Source organism: Phalacrocorax aristotelis, chromosome 2 (assembly GCF_949628215.1).
Source record: "Phalacrocorax aristotelis chromosome 2, bGulAri2.1, whole genome shotgun sequence".
In the NCBI taxonomy this organism is placed as follows: Eukaryota; Metazoa; Chordata; class Aves; order Suliformes; family Phalacrocoracidae; genus Phalacrocorax; species Phalacrocorax aristotelis.
In genome coordinates this window covers 82,251,593-82,267,566 of record NC_134277.1, presented here as the reverse complement: position 1 = coordinate 82,267,566, position 15,974 = coordinate 82,251,593, and positions in this window count along the sequence as shown.

The window sequence follows — 15,974 nt, the reverse complement described above, 5'->3', positions numbered from 1 at the left end:
TTCTTCCTGTTTGTTGGTTTTTTTTTTTCTTCCCAGTTAGTAACACATTTGCAAAGCTTACAGTCATGCATTGTTAAGCATGAAATAATTCTGGGTTTATAATACCAGAACTGACTCTCACAACATTTAGAACAACTAACCTCCTATGAGAATCTTGCTGTCTTTAACTCCTTGGGAAAAAGAGATAGGTTGGAGGGAAAGGAGACTCAGGGAAGCCTAAGGTTAAATTAAACAGTGGTAGGTGTATGAAACATCTGAGGAATTTGCAATGTTAAATTTCTGGCAGGAATGGATTAATAGAGGAGCAAGTGGTGAAGGGAATATGATTAATAGTTTCACATGACTAATTCATTACATTGCATATGATGCTGTTACATATTGCCTTGCAGGTTCTCTCGGAATATAGGCACATTTTTTATTCTGAAGAAAATGCTGTGCCATGCAGTTTTCTGCTGCAATTGCCGTGCATACCAGCTGTGACACGTACTGCCTTGTACGTGGGAACTTTTATGCTTTGCCTCAACCTCTGACAGTGATGAGGCTGGAGATGCAGTTACTTCCCAGGAACAGCTTATTCTATTGAAACTTCTGAACTAGTGTATTTCCACATACTATGAGCTAACATCTTTCACTCACGAGCCAACACATGTGCAACAGAGGAACGGATACTAACAAAATACCAGGTAGACAGCTTCCATTTTATTCCATATTCACCACACAAAGCCTCCCAGGGTCTCTTTCCCTGCAGCACAGTAAGGAGGAGGGAACGTGGGGCACAGCATACACGTACACCTCACTCACTGGGCAATTTTGTATGCTTAACCATTTGCAGATGTGAGGCAGAATTTTATATGTTTTGTTCTTTGAAGATTTAGAAGCTAAATCTTTCAATCAAAGCATTTCCTTCTCTGGTTTACTCTGCAACTTTATACTTCGGCATTTTTGCATTCAGTTAAACCCAGAAGGCCTAAACTCTATAGAATCTGTGAAAGAAGTATCCACCATTGTTAGTGCTTCTACTTATGGAGAAATAATGAAAAATAAATTAATACCTTTGTAGCCCGGTTTTTTCACTTTTGGAAAACCTATGCATTTATGTTTTATAAATACTTCATTCTTTACCTTGATTCACAAATTGAGAGATATTCAAACTGTCTTCTTGAATCTTGAGACAAATGGATCAAATCAATCGATCAAATATTAACAAAAAACTGAATAATAATTGGAAGTTATTTAACATTACTTGACTAGATGCTCTAGAAATCACAATCCTATGACTGAATAAAGTTTCACTGATTTCCTCTTAAATCTGTGTGATACTCATGGGGGAAAAGGCACCCTAATACAATCCCAGAACATGTGTTAATGGCTAAGTGCCGTGAATATGAATGAAGTTATAAATCGGGGGTGGGGACGGAAATCATCAGTAAAGGAAGCAAAGGACACTGTAGAAATAAATTGTTACTGAAGTTAATAAATAGGATGGGGGGGCATAGTGTCTTTTGTTTATTTAATGAGTTAGAAATATAAGTAATCAGCATAATTTAAGTACCTTTCTAGACAAAGGTGATAGATGCATTTCATGCAAGAGATAGATGCATTTTCATTTTTTTTGAAAGTTGGAAAGAGAAGTGGTGTTGTCATACCACAGGATGGATGTGCAACTGGAACTCAGATGTTAGAAAATCGCTCCTAGACTGCTTGCAGCCAAACAGCCTGCTTTCAGAGTGAGACTGGAGCAGAAATGCTGAGGTGCAGCAGCACTTGGCACAATAGCCACGTTCCAAACCCAGTGGAAGAGAGCTAAAATTTTGCCTATATATTAAAAGGTAAATAAGGAAATCTGTGTAGTAACAGCGTGTCAGCCTGATATTGATCCCAGGTGAAATACTGAATGGCTGACACAAGACTATTAATAAAGAATTAATAAAAGTGCTAAAGAATTAAAGGACTAAGATATAATTAACGCCAGTTAAGAAGAGAAACCCACAACATTACTTTTGATAAACATATACCCGGCTAGTTCAACAGGACCTATTTCCTGTTATTTGTTTAGTGCCTTGCTTACCAAATTATTGTTGCATAATTTTTCAATTAAAAGGACTTGTGCAAAAAAATGAAAGTGACACACAGTAAGTAGATTATAAAGATGATAAATATTTCCTTGAGCTTCCTGTAGCAAGGACTAATAACCAAAGAGGGTGTGTTTCTAGCAGGATTTCAGAGAACAATTCTAAACCCACTATTAGTTAACTTTTTATCAAAGACCTGAATGAAAATAAATTAATCCCTGATAACATTTATGAATGACACAAGAACTAGAGAAATTAATCTAATGAAGAGGACAGATCAGTAGTCCAAAGTGATCTGGGCTGCTTGATAAATTGGGCATAAGGTAGCAAAATGAATGCCTTGATAGCTGAGTGTAAGGTCATACAAATTACAGAGGTCAAGATTCTCTACAGCAGAGTCTTTCTGAAAAGGTTTTTGGGAACTGATGAGTCATCAGTACAATTAGCGTTCTGAGTAGTATTCAAGAATTGTTCTATTGCAAGGCCCTTGAAGAGGATTTGAGATTTACCATTAACCCAAAGAAGAATTTGGCCTTGCTGCTTTGAGTTAGCATATATGAATTAGCTTTTACTTGCAGGGCATGGGCTTCCTTGAATCCTATTGCTTGATGCCATACAGAACAGTTGAATGGTCGTAACTACAAGACTGTCGATTCTGTCTTGCTGCAAGATTTACATTGGTGCAACAAAACCCCCTTGTTTTCAAATACCAAGAATAACAAAGTCACAGCAGCTGTTTACTGTCATTCTGGATGAACTAAGCAATTAAATCAGTTTGAAATATAAAGTATAGGAAACTGAGCAAATACAAAGGACTAAGTATCTTACCACTACTCATGTTAGGAATTTTTAGGCATGAACATCGGGTTGCAGTTCTAGATTGAACTCCACAGATGGAGTCCTGTTACCTGAGCTCCATCTTTGCATTCCTTTTCTACACTGCCAACTACAAAGTCACATTTTGGTAATGACAATCTCTCATACTGACAGTCTCAAATGCCCGTTTTACACACATGCAGTGTAAAGGGTAGCTAGAAGCAAGTCTGACAACAGCTGGAACACATAGGAATACTGCTATCAGGACAGTCACCTTCCCTGAGAACAGGGAAAAAAAGTATATTTTTTAAATTTATTTTTAGGAAATTTGCTTAGAATTCAGATGGTTACATTTGAAATATACAGGTATATGCTTATATCAGATAAAGCTTACCAAATAACTCACAGTACACTATTCAAATGCAGTTCAGGAGCTACAATTTACATTCTACAAGTCATAGTAAATGTTTACTAGATACCTTATATCTTTGCAGACCTATTTTTCTAAAACCAGCAATTGTGTAGCTGCAGTTACTGATGAAATTCCCCAAATACATTGCACAGTAGCTTATTTCTCACAATCAGTATCAAACTATTTGCCAATGTCTGTAATCCATTTCCATAGCAATGTTGGTAAAACTCTTCAGTTTTGAGGATGACAGATCATTAGTTGTTATTGAAGTTAATATGCAATCAGTTTGTTTACTTTGAAGTACAGAGAGTCTAAATCACAGACAGATTCCTCAAGGCCCACAGAGAAGTGATGATTTCTGAGCTATCACACTTGCTAATGTCTCAGAAATCAAACTTCTTTGGCATATTAAAGGCAAATTAATGTAACGGCAGTGAAAGTTTCATGCACTTGTTCTGTATGCCATCTGTACATCTGTAACTTGCTTCTCATTCTAGAATATACTAATCTTTTGCATGGGCTACAGCACAGACACAAGAAAACAGAATACTAACCAGAAGTAGACATCTGTCCTGACCAAATTAAGAAGTCCAGCTCAACACAAGACCCTTTCCCATCATCAGATTTCACCACAAAGAACATGACTGTAACAAATCTGATGAAATGTTTGTATAGTTCAACCTTTTCCCTCTTAGCATGCCCAGCAGGGGATGGCTAGGAAAAAATGAGAACAGCACACATGTTTAATGGTAATTCCCAAGAATACTCTGTAGTTTCCAGTAATTTGCAGTTCAGACTTCAAGGAACAAAGCGATATCTATGAGTTCCCTTTATTTTTTGAACCCCTGAGGCAGGGAGTTTCTCTTTATAAAATCATATTCACTCTGGTATATTTTATTATCTATGTTTACTAATTTTACTTTTTGGCAAAGTTTCCATTAATTAAACCTGCACAGATAGCATAATCATGAGTCTGTAGTCACCTAGATTGCCTCTGAAACCTTCAAAAAACCCAAACCACCACAAAACCCACAACCCATGAAAAACCTGGTACCACATCAGCCACTTCCTCTCCTCTAACACCACTGTAGCTTTAAGTTGGAGAGAGCTGAACTATGAATTGTAGTAAGCAATTTCATTTATTTTAGAACTCTGTGGTAAATATCATCTGGTTATCATAATTTCTTGTTCATTTTCTCTACATGTTTCACAACCTTTTGTACCAAACAATTTAGCAGATTCCCTGACAGGCTAAAACCAGGTTTTCAATATGGGAAGACCCCAAGCTCCTTAGTGATGAACAGCAATACAAAAAAATCCCCACATAATTCCTTTGCTGTGGTCTTACCCTCAAAGTCTTCTTTTTGTGCCTTTGTCATCAAAACTTCATGCACTCTTTGTCAGCTCTCCTTAAGCTGAGGTCTTTGGAAAAGATTTATGACTGCACTTTATACTTTTAAAATTATTCCTTAAACAATTTGGGTTTTGCTCAATAGGTATTTTGCACATAGCTTCCTAGAGTTTCTGATCCTTTCTATTTTCCCTTTGCTTTGCATCAAAGTACAACAAAATTAAAGAAAAATTATACATCTAGACTTAGTACTTCAAGTAACAATCTCAAACTCCCCAATATTTCCTATTGCGTGTTGACACTTCTTAATACTATTTCCAAAGACTTCATTTAGATTTTCCTTGAAAAATCTAAGCATTTGAAATAAACATAATTATATTTATTTTCCTTTAAAGTGTATGCTGTTCAGTGAACTAAGTCAACAATTGTGGGCATTTTGTTATAAGAACATACTCAAGATAAATGAATAGCTAATTACTGTGATTGAAACTGGCAGATGAGATATGACTGCTTTGATATGGGATGTTGTGTTTTTAAACAAGCTTGGTTAGATTCTTTCATGGATGAATGATGTCTCTTAGCTTAAAGGACAAATAATCTACATATCAAAGCCTCATAACAGTCTCAGGATATATGCAGATAACCTTAGCAGTCTGTATTGTGCAATTTATAAAGATTTTTCAAAGGGTTTTCCAATTAGCCCAAATTCCAGAACACAGCTTCATCTATATAATATTTTTATGGAGCTAAATCTCAGATGGAAATATCCCAGGCATAGAGCAATGCTATGCAACTATACTGCTTCCCATATCTCAGTTCTTGAGTTACACAGCATAATACCACAAAGATATATTGGCCTAGTTGCAATTAGCTGAAGTATCTCTACAGGCAGTGCAGAGTGAAGCTCTGCAACACAGGCGCTCCTGCACGCCTTGCCAGTGCCTTATTTGTAGCAGCATCACAGACCAATTGCATGTTCGCATACTGTGCCCCCCACTATAAAACAACAAGGTCCCAGTTGAAAATGCATTCAGTTGATTCTGAACATAGACAATACCTCTTGCCACAGGTATCGTGACAAGAGCTGATAGATCAGACTGCTAAATCCCCTTTGACTTCTGCTTTCAGAGAAGCTGTTGCATTTGCCAGTGCTGTTACGTGTTAGCTATACAGTCAGCCCCAGCCTGAGTTTGGTAAAGAGGAAGCTATGCAGCTGCTTAACACAAGCACGACATTGTAACATAAGAGCTGTGTATCACATCAGGCAATACCACCAGGAAGGCTACTGCCTCTTACCTACCTTCTTCCCAATTAAGCCATCCCCAAAGGTTGACAAACACCAATATACCAAGGAAATCAAATTAAACAAAAAGCAGGAGAAGGGAAGCATCTTCAGGGTAACATAGCTTCCTAGAAGCCAAGCACTGGTGAGAGGACTGAGATTTGGGTAAGGTATGGAACACTGAGCGTATATCTTATGTTCCAGGATTGCACTGTATATATTATTCTACACAGAAAATACTTGATATTGTACAGTATGGATTTGTCTTTTATTTGAAAGTTTATCTAAAAGGTCTTAAGGTAAGAATCTGCATTTGTCAGAGGATGAGTTAGAACAAAGCTGTTAGTATAACATCATCATATTCAGAATTAAGTTTTTGATAATTTTTTTAACTTAGTGGCCAAAAAAATAAAAAAAATTTAAAAACCCCCGAACAAAACACCACACTTCAAGCTTTTTCATATCTTATTTTTTAAATAAAATATCGTGTTTGTAAGCAAGTATTTTAATCTGCCTAAAAAAACATATTTTTTTTTTTTTTCAGTAGAAGTAGGGGATTTAAAAGAATATTAAACTGTCATAGGCAATGCACAATAGAGACATCAGCACCTCTGGACATATATCTCTTTGTAAAGACACTCCAGCTCTGAAAGTGGAAGTGTTATATACTCTTTTCTGCTCACCTCAAGTATTTCACCTGGGGCTTATCATCCAGCAGGGTTATCCATGGTTCTGGGTCACTTACTAGTTGAGATGGCAGAGTAGGAACTTAAAGACATTTCTGTTTTGTGTATTTATTTCATTATTTTAGGAGCCAGGAATAGAGTTCTTTCAGCTAATTGGTTAGGACGTTCTCCAGGGCATGGAGAATCAAGTGATATGTCATTGGTTCAAAAAACAGGGTAGGGAACTTCCCTGAAGAGAGAAGTAAATTCAATTTCATGCCTTAGAAATTACAAAAGGAATTTTCAACCTTTATTTCTCCTATTCTTTCCATCTATTTGGCTATACTGTAGGAAGAGAAGTTTTGACAGCACCCCTTTCCTTCACTTGCTAGTGTTTGTTTACAAAAATATAGACAGAAAACTGAAACATACCACATAAAACCAAATGAGCCTTTTAAGGAAGTTGTGTTTCTTTTGTATACATGCAGAATTGTTTACTCCATCCCAAAATAATTCTGAGTTTGCAATTCCGGCAAGACCTCTATCATTATATTTTGCTCCTAGAACTAGAGAAAGATAAATGTACAGCAGAAAGCACTAAAGAATCCTGTCGTACATGTTCAACTATTCATCTCAGAAACAGGTAACAAGAACAAACAGAAGATAGGAATCTCAATAAAAACCACAAGAGAGGATCAATATAAATCAATAGCAGTGTAACAGTGGTGAATCATCCATAATTATAATCTAACTAGTGTTCTGGACAATTTTGTTCTCTTAAAAAATACTGCATACACTCCTGATGTGTAAGGATGTACCCTAAGCATCATTTCCCCCCATTGTTTCAAGTTACCCAACAGTTTCAATGTTCAGCAAAAATTAATTTTTTGTAGAAGGTAGTCTGACTGCAGTCCAAGGAAACTGATGTTTAACTTCAGGCATGTTACTAGCACTTAATGAGAACTGTTTGTAGAGTTTCAAGAAAAAGTTAGAGAATGATTCTTCACAAGACAGCTTTATCAAGTCATTAGGTCCTGTGGTTCTAATTGGGACCTCACTAATTAGCTTGTAGCCTCAAATGAGTCTATCAAATCAGACTGTCTTTTATTGCCATTAACATGTTATTTGAAAAATCTCTACACAGAAGGTGTTTGAGTTTAGACTTCCCTGGTATTTAATTGGTAAAACCTCAAGCTAATTCTTTAAGTGTTTTCAATGGTGCATATACTAATTACATAATTGTATATACCTAACTGGCATAAATATGTTTTAAATGAATGGTATATACCCAATAGTATTTGGAGCAATATAAGTAGAACTGCCACATTGTTATACATATGATAATTCTCAGTACAAAGACATGAGATTACAACAGGTCACACACACAAAAACAACATTCTGGGAACACAAACACATAAGAGAAAAAGCATTTACGTTCAGAGGAAGAATTCTTGGGGAGGGGTTCCTGTTAGAAGGACATGCATTAAAGTGCACAGAAAAGAAGGGAGCTTACTTCTGAAGAACCTTTTGCAAAAAGCATACAAAGCAATAGAAAATACACTTGGCTCATCACTTAGTATACTAGGCAAACAACATAGATCAGAAAATCATAGGAAGAGGGTCTTCCTCCTTGTTTAGAAAAATAAAGCAGTAACTCCTCGGTGATTATTCAGCTTCCTCCCATCCCAAAGCTGAGGTCGGCCATAGGGATCTGGGTCCAACCCTGCAGCTCTGATGTCAAGCACTAGCAACAATATCATCTGGAAAGGGACCATTTGCAGTGGTTCAATAAATGACGGTTATAGGAGTTGGTCCTTTGCAGATAGCTACATAATGATCATTAGGCTTTGTGGGTATCAGAGAACTTTCTTCACAAGATGCATGAAAACAATGCATGTTTTATCAGCTGTCACCGAACACATCGTAAGTACAGGCAGAGACAGATCAGAGCTCACCAGAATTTGCTAACAGATTATACTAAAATGAATGGGTAAACTTTTCTTTGGCAGTATTTTCAACTGGTTAACAACAGTCCACAGCTCTGACACCCAATTTCAGAGACACTGATAGTAAGGTCCAATTTAATATTTGAATTATTTATCACTCAAGAAACTACATTTCCACTGTATTTTTAGTTGACACCTATAAAGAATCTATATTCCCAGAGAGCTTCTGCACAATCACCACAGTACGTGTGTCACATTTACATTTAAATTGGCCTTTACTTTTTAAGTACTTTAGAGGCAGAGAAATCCTTGTGATCTCATATTAAATTCTCAGTGATTATTTTGGGAAAGTACAAACACAGCTCAAGCTTATCTTTGTGTTTTCCTGAAAGAATTTACCAACACCTTGAGTTTTCACCAAGGCACTTGTAAAGCCACATTATTCTTTAGCCATCTAGGTAGAACGGTATGTCTATTCTCTGCCCGATTCTAAACCAGGGCAGGTTCTAGCAGGGAAAAGCAGCTAGGCCTCTCAAGTCATTCAAAACACTGTATTGTGCTGAGCAGCATATGACCTAGCTCCCCTGGCTTGTAAACTCGAAGAGAAAGCTGTTTATAACCAATAAAAAGATACTTTTTAAAGAAGCCAACCTGTTCATTTTCTGAAAAAGATGGGATTCTGCCTATCTGTTGACATTAAATCTTCAGCAAAGCACACACAGTGAGACAGGCAATCTATATTCCAATACCTGTAGGAAAGCCACCAGATACCAATGAAATCTATGCTTTTATTTCTATACAGTGTCTTTTCACCCCAGATAATTCTCAGATATTATTGCCTTTCTACTTATTTTCTTGTGCTGTCAGACACCCAACTATATTAACTAGATACAACTAAATACTTTAGTGCTCCCGCAGCATTTACCTCCCCCGTCACGTATGTGCGGTCACATGCACTGTAATACCCTTATGAACAGTTTCTTCCTCTCTAAGCTTCTTGCCATGGTGTTCCTCATCCACTTTCAAGCAAAATACACAATCACAGTAGCAACTCTCCAGGGGCAGTCATGGCATGGTGTTCTACACTCATTAATACAGTATTCATTTGTTCAAGAATTATGGGGGGGAGGGGTGTCTTAAATCAGTAAGTCTTAGCTATAAAGATCAACGAATTCATCATTTTAGTACTTAAAAGGGCAGATGATTGACAACTCTCATACACTTCTGCTTCCGTCATGGTATCCTATGACTTAGATATGCTGCTGTATGTAAAACAAAAATGCCTACGGAACATAGGGAAAAATTTGACGGTGGTAGATGAATAAGTTATTAGGGTTGAGGAGAGAAGCTTCTGTAACGGAGATGTTCCATAATTGCTATTGCAGGATTAATTCCCCCCTGTGTACTAACTGGTTATTGCTGATAACCAGATATGAGATTTAAAGGTTTTCTGTGTTGAGTTTAACTAGCTGTTTGCTGTTGTCTTTAACAGAAGCCAAAACTTTGTTTAACACTGTTTTAAGCTGTAACAAATTCTCCACTGTCTTTCAAAATCCTAGCTTTTGGAAGTCTTCCACTACTAATTGTCCTATTATTTCTACTGACATATAGGTACCTGTACTACCTCAGCGAAGAGTATATTCTCTGGCTGTAGTATTTGTCAGTTACTTAATATAGTTTTACTGTCACACTAGGCCTCACTTTCACTACTTCTGGCATTTAGTATATACACTAGGTAAGAATTATTGTATCGAGCTCTTCACTGTTCTCTTCTTTTAAAAACGTTGGGAGGAAGTTTTAATTAAAGTCTGCATGGACAGAATACTGGAAGGCTTATTGTAGTATAACTAGATAAAAACAGAAATAAAGCTTGAAAACTTGAGCCCAAAGGCTGAGAGAGTAGTAAGGACAGAGAGTATGTCTATCTCTAGTGTTTGCCAATGATCTTGCAGTTGAAATAGCACCCACAGCCACCATTTGGGGCTGGGAGTTTTGGCACGTATATGCTGGAGTAATGGAGTTTAACTGTGCTGTATCTTGATGCCTTTAAGAGACCTGTCAGTGTTCTTGGAAGAGCAGGGCAAATAATGAAGGTCATGACAAGTCTTGATCTGCATGCTCCAAGAGAAGCAGTATATTTAGAAAAAGAAAACTGGACTTGCAAAGCAGTAAGACTGTAATAAGCTAATGCAAGTAATTATATTGGTATCTTACAGTGAGTAGTACGTTTATCCACAGCAAGTCTTCCTTGTCTGATCAGCACATTGCTTAGTTTCACTACGAGATACGTTCCCCCAATAGCATGAAATTCCTATAGTGATGCATAAAGACAACTGTTTAAGAAGCTTGTAAAACACTATAATAGAGAGTTGCTAAGGGACAGTTTAAGGAAGTGTATGATTAACCATTCAGTTTCAATGATCTGGACGCTTAATGAACACTGGACCTAAATGCTTTGAAGTCCAGATGAGTTAGAAGAGCTGAGAATCCAATGTGTTCTATAAGCAAAGGATACTGTCATGACCTGAAACTTTTCAGGTGTAATACAGAAGTGGGGGAATTAAGACCTTGTCATTGAATACTGGCAAGTATGACAAGAAGAAAGCATTAGGAAATCCTTAACACTCCCTTTTATGACATCAAAATTCTAGTTCAATCTTAACACCAATTTATAATTATCATACTAGCAGTTAGGTTAAAAGTCTAGTTGCACTTCCTCATTAAATACGATTTAAAATACATTCCAAACCAATGCATACAAGACATTCACTGTACTCTTGAAACAGAGTAGTTATGCAGTTGATCAAAGGCTACATCAGTAGAGAGCAACACGTTTCCCTTGGGTTTCTGTACTTGACAGTCAGCATCCTTATCATGAGTATAGTTCTAGTGTCTGCTTGCTCTTCAGATTTTTTTTTAACCTGTGCTTATGAAGTATGATAGAAGACAGACTTTTAAACAGTAATATGTAAAGTTCTTCCTCCTGCAAAGTGAACAGCTCAAATTATTCATAGCTCTATTCAGAGCTAATATCTCCATGTTACTGGATCACGAAAGAATTTGGAAGTGTACGATGAGAGACCAGCCACTTTCAATTTTACTTTTACAAATGGGAGATGCTTCAAACTTTTTAACACCACTGTCAACTCTACAAGACAGTTTCATGCTCAACTGAAACCTTGAGATAGAAAATTTGCTTTTAATTTTGGAATTCAGTTTGCACAAATTAATGACTGTTCCACTTTAAAAAGTTGATCCTTAACAACACTTTTAACTTTTCTTCACGAGTTCTGATTTTTGAAAAATATTTTAAGAGATGCTCAGTTATTTCATATCCACTTTTCCATGTGCTTTTAGTCTGTCATCATTCCCTAGTTAAATGCAATTCCTCCCACTGATAATTACTCACTATGTCTTGGTAAAGCTTAACACTGTCAAATTCAAAATAGCATTGGTTGAAGTAAATACCCACTTAAAACCAGTAGAACTGTTTAAGTTAATTTCTAAAAGCTGTTTTTCAGTTCTGTTAGTTTCTTTGTATCTCTTCACAAAGCTGCTGGAAAACACTGTAAAATATCCATGGGTTTCACACCCCACCTGTTCCCCCAGACCCCAAAAAACAACCTATAAGCATCTGGAGATAAGAAACAAAACTGCGTCAGACATTCCATAAAGGATGAATAGGATTTTTATGGATCTAATTAGTACAGATGATAAAGCTAAGAGCCTTGCAGTTTAAGGCAACTTCAGGACCAGCTGTAAAGTTAAAGTGGAATTCAACTTCAGACTTAGCAAAGCTCCCATCCAAACAGTTACTTGTGCAATTTACTATCTCAAAGTTACAGTGTTCACATTGGTTTTATATTGGCAACAGTTACTGTACTTTCCTCCTGCTTCTTCTTGTTTCACAAGTACATATGAGACTATTTTGTACATATGGTATTTATATAACAGATTTTCATGCATCTTTGATGAATTATTCTGCTGTCTCACCACCAACATGCCATTTCTGGGACAGCCCTGATGTCTTGTTTTTGAAAGTAATGTCTCAGCAACCACATCCAAGTGGCAAGCAAATAACATGTACAAAACCTTTCATTAACTCACATTTCTCTACTTCACAAGCCAAGAGTTTATACAATCTGTGCAGTGTTTCATTGTTGGGGTTTTTTTTAATGTTGAAATACCATATGTTATCATCAATCCAAACCTAGTAGACTCAGTTCCAATACATATCCCAGAGAAGTAATCAGCAGTAGTAGTTATTTGTGCTACCAAAAAATACTAATCTTAGGACAGGATTCTGTTTTGCAGAGTCCTACAGAAACAGTATATGAAAACCAGCACTTCTCTGAAGAGCTTCCAGATGCACTTTAAGGCAAAAGCCAAAAGATATGTGCTGTTAAAAACCCTCGCTTCCTACAGTCTATTACTTTTCATCAATAGAGCAAACAATTTGACTAGAAACACAAGAAATAGTTATGGAGGGCACTTTTGTCCCCAGGTACAGTTAAAACATACTACGCTATCTTACCTAACTACCAGAAAGCTCCAGGAAGTCCATAGCAGCCATACAAATCCAGTCTCAGTTAGGGCTATCCTACCGCATCCCACACAGGCTTCGCACTTGTTAACAGACTTAATTGAGTTATCAGGCTACATAGCCAAATAAATACAATTTTATTATTTCTACCAGAAGACCATAAGTTTTGTACCAACTTAACAGCACTAGAGCTTACACCTTACCTGGGTCTGTGGTGGCCTCAGCAAGTTTCATCTTCTTTTGGTTATTAGACAATAATTAACAAAGCGATTATTGCCTAAACCCTGTCACTTGTGCTCAGGAAACACCATATAGAGTAAAAAGGTCCCACCACATTATTAAGTCACTGCTCAGCAAACAGCTGCTCTTTATGAAGGAGCAGCAGCAGGAGTGGGGGCGCTCCACGACAGGGGATCCCATTGCTGGTACCACACTTGCAGCAGAGTGCAGCACTACAGGAAGTGGGCAGAATTGGGTGCTGACAACAAGTGCCACCAACAGTCCCAGTCATGGCAAGGTGATGAGCCAGGTCCAGAGTCCACCCAAGGAGCCCAGTTCAGTACAACAGTAAATGACCAGAGACAGGGCTCAGAGACACAGATACAACATTGCTCAAGATCTAAGCTGGGGCTAAAGACAGGACTGAAAACAGAGTATCTGCAATGTACCTTAAGAAAGAGGCAGATATCCAGGCCTGATCTTAAATAGAGCTCCTGGAGCTACAGGGAGAGGATGTGGGTGAGGGTCTGTTCCAGATGAGGCTAGTCAGGGTAATTAAGATCAATTAAGGCACTCAGGACCCTTACACCTTTTATGTTAATTGGGGCTTAAGGAGGCTACTGTGTAACTTTCAAGATTCAGCTGAGAACTCATGAAAAGAAAGCAGACTGGTAACAAAACAGAAAAAGTAGCTTTCAGTGGCTCTCAAGAACAAGGAAGATAAACTTCTCTACTTTTTCTGTTGCTGGTATTAAATAGCAGCTGATAAAGAACTTGGGATTGGTGCTGGTAGTGTCTTATCATAACCCCTTGCCTTTTCTGCTTCAGGAAGACCTTAAGACCTGAAAGCATATTGGAAGGGGAAGCGTAGTGCTAAAGAAAAGGTATAGGTACTAGGAAGTTTATGCATATTAATCTTAACTGTAATATTAATTAATGTTCTATTAGTTAACTGGACCAGTTACTTCATGTTACATTTTGATTAGTCTAACAATAAAATCTTAGTTGTACTTAGGTGTACTGCTTTTTTGCTCTTAACAGGATTCCAAGTGTAGTAATTAGTAATAGAATATTCTTTCTCAAAGAAGTTCTGTTTAAATAACTTTGTCTTAGAGATTAATTTACATAAATGTAGCTGAAACAGGGGTTTCCTTTCCTGGTTAATTTTTTCCTAATAACTTTATATTTGACACTTTAGTGTATTTTTGTAACCAGCAGTATATCTTTCTGTTACACCAGCACGTTTGTTTCTGCATCTTTTTCCCAACAACAATTAAGGACCTTGAATATAATTTACATAACGTTATCCTAAGAGTATTGGTAGGGATGACTAGAATATAAAGGTGCTAGAGCGCATGCAACGGGGGAGGGCACCCAGTAATTTCTGAAGACTTTAAATGATATTCACTTAAATGATATATTCACTTAGAGGGAAGAATAAGTTGTTTACAACAGTGCAACATCTGCATCTTACAGCAAGATATACTCGTAAGGCTTGTAAAAGGGTGTGCTTTTAGGGCCCCTGACACTATGGGAAAAGAGGAAATATATTCTTAGATAATTCAGATTAGCCTTATAGATAATATTACAATTTAGCTAAATTGCAAGGTCAAGGTGTCAATCTATTTGTACATTATATAATAGCAACAATTGATTACATAGCTCTAATCCCATTGACCATCAAGATAATGACAGCTCAGCATCACATTGAAATAAATAGGTGGAATACTACCTCCTGTGCAAGACTGCTCTGAGTCTGCTTGCTACAAATACAGAGACATTCAGTACTAAAATCCTTCAGTAAGCAAAGCAGTGTGTATTTTCATCATGATGGACTTAGGAGATTTTTCTCAGCAGATAAACAAATTGAAAAGCCCACTCGCAGAAACCGAGTAAAGCAGCTTCACAGTAAAATAACAGCTAAAGTGTCAAAAGGTTTCTCAAGGAAGAATTTTAATCTGAATTTGTTCATCTTTCCTACAGATTGGAGCTCCTGTATATATACCAGGGAAGATATTAGTGACAGAGACCAGATCTGAGACAAATGCAGTTCCAGAACCTGCGGCTAATGCCAGACCCTCACATCTCTTTTTCTTCTGTACAGTGAGCCATGTTTTCTGGAAATGGCACGTGTCATTTTCAAGCAATTACCTAACTACTGTGCCTCAACCAACAATGCAGGGCATCACAATACACAGTGGCTCACAAAGGGGTTTTGGCCAAGTTGTCATTAGAAGACTTAGACAATGGCAGCTGCTGCTGTTGTGTTGGCAAGAACAGGAGTCACAGATGATATCCAATTCCAGTGGCAAGAAGATCATCTCCATACGGAAGCTTACCCCCTCCTGATCTCACTAACTAGATGAGTGTAGGTTGAGCAGGTATCATATAGGGGTGTACCACCATTAAAAAGACTTCTTTGTATGTTACGAGACTTCTCAGTCCTCATGATATTTTAGTGGAAGGCTCTGTAAACATGGAATTCTCCATCTGCATCAGAGCAGTTGATGCAGCCTGCAATGCTCTTTCAGGCCTTTAAACATACCTGACACTTGATGACCAAATACAGTCACTACCAGTACTTGTATATGACAACATTCTGCAAGCAGCAGCCTTTCTGACCAGCTAAATGCAGGAGAACTGCCTTTACAGAGAAATCCTTAATTTA